The following is a 6,203-nucleotide window of genomic DNA, read 5'->3' on the forward strand; positions in this document are numbered from 1 at the left end:
TCCGCCTCTTCTTTCTTTGGAGTACACCCTTTCTCTGTTTCCCTCCCGCTCCCATCCCCTCTCTCCCCATGGCCACTCACCTGTCCTTGGGGCCAGTGAACTCATCCACCAGAGAGCAACTTCCCAATAAATTAACCTGCCTTTAATATATTCTAATCTGGCTTGAGTTGGCTCATTTCACCAGGGGAGAAATAACTTGTCAGTGAGGGTCACCATGCCGTGCATGTGTTCAGTGATAGGGACAGTGGGTGGCTTTCTTCTCTCCTGGTGTGTCTCCCTCCCCATGGGATCTGCAGATGGAACCCATTCTGAAACCCCACAGAGCAGAACCCTTAAGGGGCAGGGTAAGTAAGCCTGGGGATAGTGTGCTGAGATTTCCCTTTTCATTCAAATGAGAGAGCAAAGACTGTGGCTTACCGTGGCTTACCGGGCTTCATGTTTTCCTTTTATTTATCAGAAGCCTTGATTCTCCATTTGGTACAACCGTGTATAAAGTAGTCTATTGGTTTTAGTTTTCCAAATGTGAAGAGTCCTCACAGGACATTGCCGCTCTCCTGTCTGAGCTTGTCCTCTGACAGCCTTTCACAGGACACCTTCTGACCTTTGAAAAGAAGTGCAAGTTCAACCACTGTCTCTTCATTATCAGTGTTTCTTAAACTTCGAATAATTTGGGATGCCCAGAACACAGTGCCAGTTCTTACCTTTAGCATTTACAGACTTAATTCTATTTGCCTATTTGTACATCTCAAAACCCACTGAAGATCTCATTCCGTTTCTGGCTGGAAAGTTCTGTCACTGATTATCAGTGAGAACTTGCTTCTGAAAAAGAAGAACTGATGCTTCCTTCAGGGCTTTGCTATTTTGAGTTACTGGAGAGAAGGCAGGAGCCGGAGTCCACGCAGACATTCGAAATGCTGTGGTACTGCTTGATGAGCAGAGCAGTGCATGGCACTCCATGTCTGACTCCTCCCTGCATTGCTTGAGAGTGACCTGCCAATCTGTCTCCATCCTTACAGTGATGGCCAACTGTGAAGGAAGCGCGTGAACTTTATAGAGCCAGTAGACTTCTTGCTATCTAAAGTAGAATAGACTTTTTACTCATTTTTTGAATATAAATTTCTTTTAGATTTATTTTTATTACTTTTAAGTGTGTGTGTGTGTGTGAGAGACAGACAGACAGAGAGAGAGAGAGAGAGAGAGAGAGAGAGAGAGAGAGAGAGAGAGAGAGAGAGAGAGAGAGAGAGAGAGAGAGAGAGAGAGAGAGATTTGTCTCATCTACTCATCCTCTCACGGATCTTCAGGCTGATAATCTCTCTTAGCTCCTGTAAACTGTGTGCTGCTGTGGACAGAGGGCTGGAGACTATCTCTTCACATTCTGATTTCAGTTCTTTGGGATGTACACTCCAGAGTGAGAGGAGCCTCCATGCTGAGTTCTGTGCATTATGCTCAGACATTCTTGCTAACAATTGTGTTTCCTCTCACCCTTAAAGGCATTAGTTTTAATCTTTTAACAGTGTTTTTTTTTTGTTTGTTTTGTTTTGTTTTTTTTTTAGATTTTTAAATTTATTTTTTGTATGAGAGTGTTTTGCCTGTGTGCATGTATGTGTGCCACATGCATCCCTAGAGGAGGGTGCTGGATCACTGAGAACTCAAGTTACATGTGGTTGTAAGTCACTGTGTGGCGACTGGGAATCAAATACGGGTTCTCTGATAGAACAGAGGCCTTAACCACGAAGAGATCTCTCCATCTCTGTCTTGTTAACTCTGAAAAAAATAAGAAAATAACAATTGTGGTATATGTGAGGTGTCATTTAATCTTGGTTTATATTTGTGTTTTCCCGGAGACTATCCATGTTAAACAATTTTTCATATTCACATTGGCCATTATATACGTTCTTTTGAAAAGTGTCTGTTAAAGTCTATTGCCTACCTTTTGTTGGTCAGTTTTCGTTTTGTTTTGAGATAGGATCTTATTATATCACTTAAAGTGGCCTGGAATTGCCTGTGTTTCCAAAGCTGTCTCAAACTTGTGACGATCCTCCTGCTCCATGCTTTAAGGGCTTCTAGGCCCAGCTCCTTTGCCCATTTTAAAAACCAGCTGTTTCCTTTCTTGCTAAGTTTCTTGAGGCCCTTATATATTTTGGACAAATAATTCCTCACCAGAAAAGCTGTTTGTTTCAAAATGTTTTCTCCTGTTCTGTGGGTTATACTTTTATTTTGTTGGCTTCTTCTTTTGCTTTGTATAATCTTGTTAGTTTGATACTATTTTATTTGTCTATTTTGCTTGTGTTGTTTGTATTTTGGTGAGACACACACACACACACACATACACATCCGGGGCTAGAGAGATGTGATTTTCAACCTTCTTAATACTGTGTCCCTTTAGTATAGTTCTTCCTGCTATGGTGATCACCAATAACAAAATTATTTCGTCGCTACTTCATAAGTGTAATTTTGCTATGATTATGATTGTAATGTAAATATCTGATATGTAGGATACCTCATCTGTAACTCCTGTGAGGGAGACAATACACGGGTTGAAAACTGCTAACTTAGAGGTCAAGTGCTTACTGCTATAGCCAAAGAGCCAAGTTCAGTTTCAGCATCCACACCAGGCAGCTAATGAATGGGTGGCTAGCTGTAACTCCAGTTCTAAGGGATTCAACAGGCTTTCCCAGGTACCTGCACTTCTGTGGTACACATAAAATCATAGAGTCAGAAACACAGAGATACACAAAAATGAAATTAATAATAATAAATAAAAGATATCTTTAAAAAAAAGGAAAGAAATCAAAACAACACTGGGAGAGTCCCTCTGTATTTTTTCCAGTAGCTTTGTAATGTCTTTTGTTCAATCTTTCATCCACACTGTGTGAGACGAAAGTACTTTTATATTTTTTTATATTTTGTTTATAGGTGTTTATTTTTCAGTAACATTTAATGAAGAATCTGTTTTTTCCTTCTACATGTTCTCTATACCATGGTTGTAAAACAAATATAAACTCTGTAGGTTTATGCAGGGGCTGTAACCTATCCTGTTATTCTGTGAATGTGATTTTATGTCTTATAATAAGCAGATTATATTGTAAGCATAGATGGTTGTGTCTTTCTACCACGTCAGAACTAATCACATAGCAATACACTCACAAGTAACATTCATGTGCACAAGCAACAGTGGGGTTTGTTGACAGTGATTTGCCAAGTAGTCCTAAGTCCTTGCTAGCTGCCCGATGTAAATCCAAGTTCTTTCATTCCAATCTTAACTCCCCAATCATACAACGTACATCACACAGTAATTGTGTCTCCATATAAGCGTATATGTGGGCCATGGAGTGGCTACAGAGAATATAAGAGGCCACAGCAGAGTTCATGGAGTCCTAAGAGGCAACAGGAGACAAGCCAAGACCTAAGAGGGATGCAAAGGGCTCTCCAGGATCAGATCAGGAACCACACTACAGGTCTGCTGGAAACCATGCTGCAGAGTCGAGCCTTGGGGTCAGAGTTGAGTCCAGCCTCAAGGGCTAGTGAAGCTGTAGAAATGACATGCAGGACTGTGAAGGCGGCAGGGGTAAAGGTCAGGACTGGTCCAGGTGGTAGGTGAATGGACAGCAGATAAGTGGATGGATGGATGAATGACAATTCAGTAGATCACTTCCTCAATAGGGGAGAAACTGCTGAAGCCCTGGTGACAGTCAGATCTCTACCTGTTGGTCCTTTGATGCACATACTGGGTGGTCAGGTGACAAGCTGGAGGCAGCAGTAGCCATTGCAATGTTAGATGCTTCCTTATTTCGGAGGTCTAAGTGAGGATGTTTGAACATTTTCCTCAGTCTGATGTGTTCAGTAAATCCTTGGACTTGATTTTCTTGAAAGGATTTTAATATGCTTTTGTGTGTTTGTAGGGTCTCAATCTACACAGATAAATTGATTAGGCAACTCCCCTTTGACTGTTAGCAATAAGTCATTTATTATTCTGTGCCTCTGTGGGTGGTGCCAGACAGATGCTGGTGTTTATGTATGGCAGGATGCAGAGTCATCCTGCCTCTGGTACTCCCTCAAAATGTAGTCAGATGCTGCTTTAAAGCTGAGTCCTTCAGGACAAGGCGCACCATGAAAAGCCACTGTTTTCTATAGTACCGAGTTGTTGTGTCTGGCCAGCAGATCACAGCCTGGGTTCTAGCCTGGAAAGGCATTTTGGAAACCTGGAAGAGAAGAGGGGCTAGGCAGCGAGAGAAAGAAATGTAGCTAAGACAACATTCTGATCAAAGCTCAATTTTACTATTTCCAGACACTCAGTTATAAAGGAAGGGGGAGGGAACCGGATTTCCCGCCAAACAATCTCGGGGTCCAGTAGCAGGAAGAACACGTGTGTGCCTCCAAGCAACAAAGAGGCAGGGTCCAGCAGTGGGCGTGGCAGGACGAATGAGCAGGTAGCTCCACCCTTGAGCAAGCAGGTTCAAGCAGGTGGGGGAAGGGAGACCACACCGAGTAACTTAGAGCAGGCTCAGCCTGACGCAGCATGCCTGTTCCAGGCTGCTGTGATCTCTCTGCTTTTGTAATGTACTTTGGAGTAAGATCATATTGATGCCTTCAGCTCTATCTGTGCCTCAGAATTGCTCTGGTAATTTAGTATTTTATAATCCTATATGAAATCTAGAATGCTTTTCTATTCCTGTAGAAAATGTTATTGAAATTTTGATAGGAGTCTATAGAATGGAGTCTGTAGGTATCTTATGGTAGTATGATACCATACTACCTAGTGTATGGCACCTATTATGTTGGAAGCTGGTTTATTCTTCAAAACCAAAATATGTGATGTTGAATTTTTGAGTTTGTGCCATATCCATTGAGGTAATCATTTGGTTTCTGTCATTTGTTCTGTTAAAGTAATGGATCACAAAAGGGAGTGCATGTGTGTGTGCATGCATGTATGTGTATGTGTGTGTGTGTTAAATTGCCTATACATACCAAGGATAAATCCAACTTAATAATGATGCATAACTCCTTTACTTGGTGGTTAATTTTTGTTTGTTAGCATTTTGGTAAAGATTTCCACATCTGTGTTTACCAAGGAAAATGGCCCATTGTTTTCTTTTCTTGTAGTGTCCTTGTCTGGTTTTGGTATGAAAGTGGTGTTGGCTTTATAAAATCAAAATGAAAATGTCTCTCTCTCCTCTAACTTTTGGAGAAGCTTGAAAATGATATTATTTACCTTTTGAATGTGTGATAGATTCCAGCAGTGACTCTGTCAGACTCCAGGCCTCTCCCATCACAGAGCCTTTTTGTGATTAGAGATTCAGTCTCCTTCCTCACTTTAGGTCTGAGCACACTTTGTTCGGGATTCAGTCTCCTTCCTTAGTTTAGGTCTGAGCACACTTTGTTCGGGATTCAGTCTCTTTCCTCAGTTTAGGTCTGAGCGCACTTTGTTCAGGATTCAGTCTCAGTGGGACTTATGTCGAGGTTACCCACCTTGACACACTGACTCTCTCCCACTATCCTTCCTATTCTCTGGTAGCAGTATCCATGCTCTTACTTTGCATTTTAGCTACAGATTTGTCATCTTGTTACTTTAAAAAGTATCTCCATTTCGTTCATCTTTTTCCTTGCGTCATTTGCCTTTATTTATTTTTGTCTGAAATTATGTTTTTTCTTTTTTCTCCTTTGGTTTTAGATCATTCTCTTTTTAGGACCCAACTTAAATAAGTGCATGTAGTATGCACACAGGTCCACCCGCATAAGCCATTTTAGGATTCTTCATTTTATCCTCCAGTAAATAGAAATTACCTTACCATCAGCATATTTCCACATATAAAATCTAATCGAGGGACAGGACAGCAAGCACTTGACACTGCTGGAAGCTTATGAACTTTCTGGAAATAAGTGTTTGCAAGTGTTATCTAACCCAGGTGTTATGGTGTAGTCCACATTTGCACAGGCAGCAGATCCTGCTTAGTTACAGAAAAACATTCACCATCAAAATCAGTGGAACCCTCCATAAACATCAAAGCAGGATGTGCATGTGTGCGAGTATGCAAGTATGCATGTGTGTGTGTACATGTGTGTGTGTGTGTGTGTGTGTGTGTGTGTGTGTGTGTGTGTGTGTGTGTGTGTGTGTGTGTGGCAGATGGAGGGACTAGGAACCTACCTGCTTGTCTGGTTTGCTGTTGGGAGGCAGAGTCACCACTGAAATCTTGGTTCCTTTC

At 41.5% G+C, this 6,203-nt stretch overlaps 1 protein-coding gene across 1 annotated transcript in view; it reads left to right on the forward strand.

Moving 5' to 3' along the window:
* Positions 1-6,203, forward strand: part of C11H7orf57 (chromosome 11 C7orf57 homolog) — a 20,838-nt gene that overhangs the window by 12,818 nt on the left and 1,817 nt on the right. The window lies entirely within an intron of this gene.

The sequence above is a fragment of the Mus caroli genome, chromosome 11 (assembly GCF_900094665.2).
Source record: "Mus caroli chromosome 11, CAROLI_EIJ_v1.1, whole genome shotgun sequence".
Classification (NCBI taxonomy): domain Eukaryota; kingdom Metazoa; phylum Chordata; class Mammalia; order Rodentia; family Muridae; genus Mus; species Mus caroli.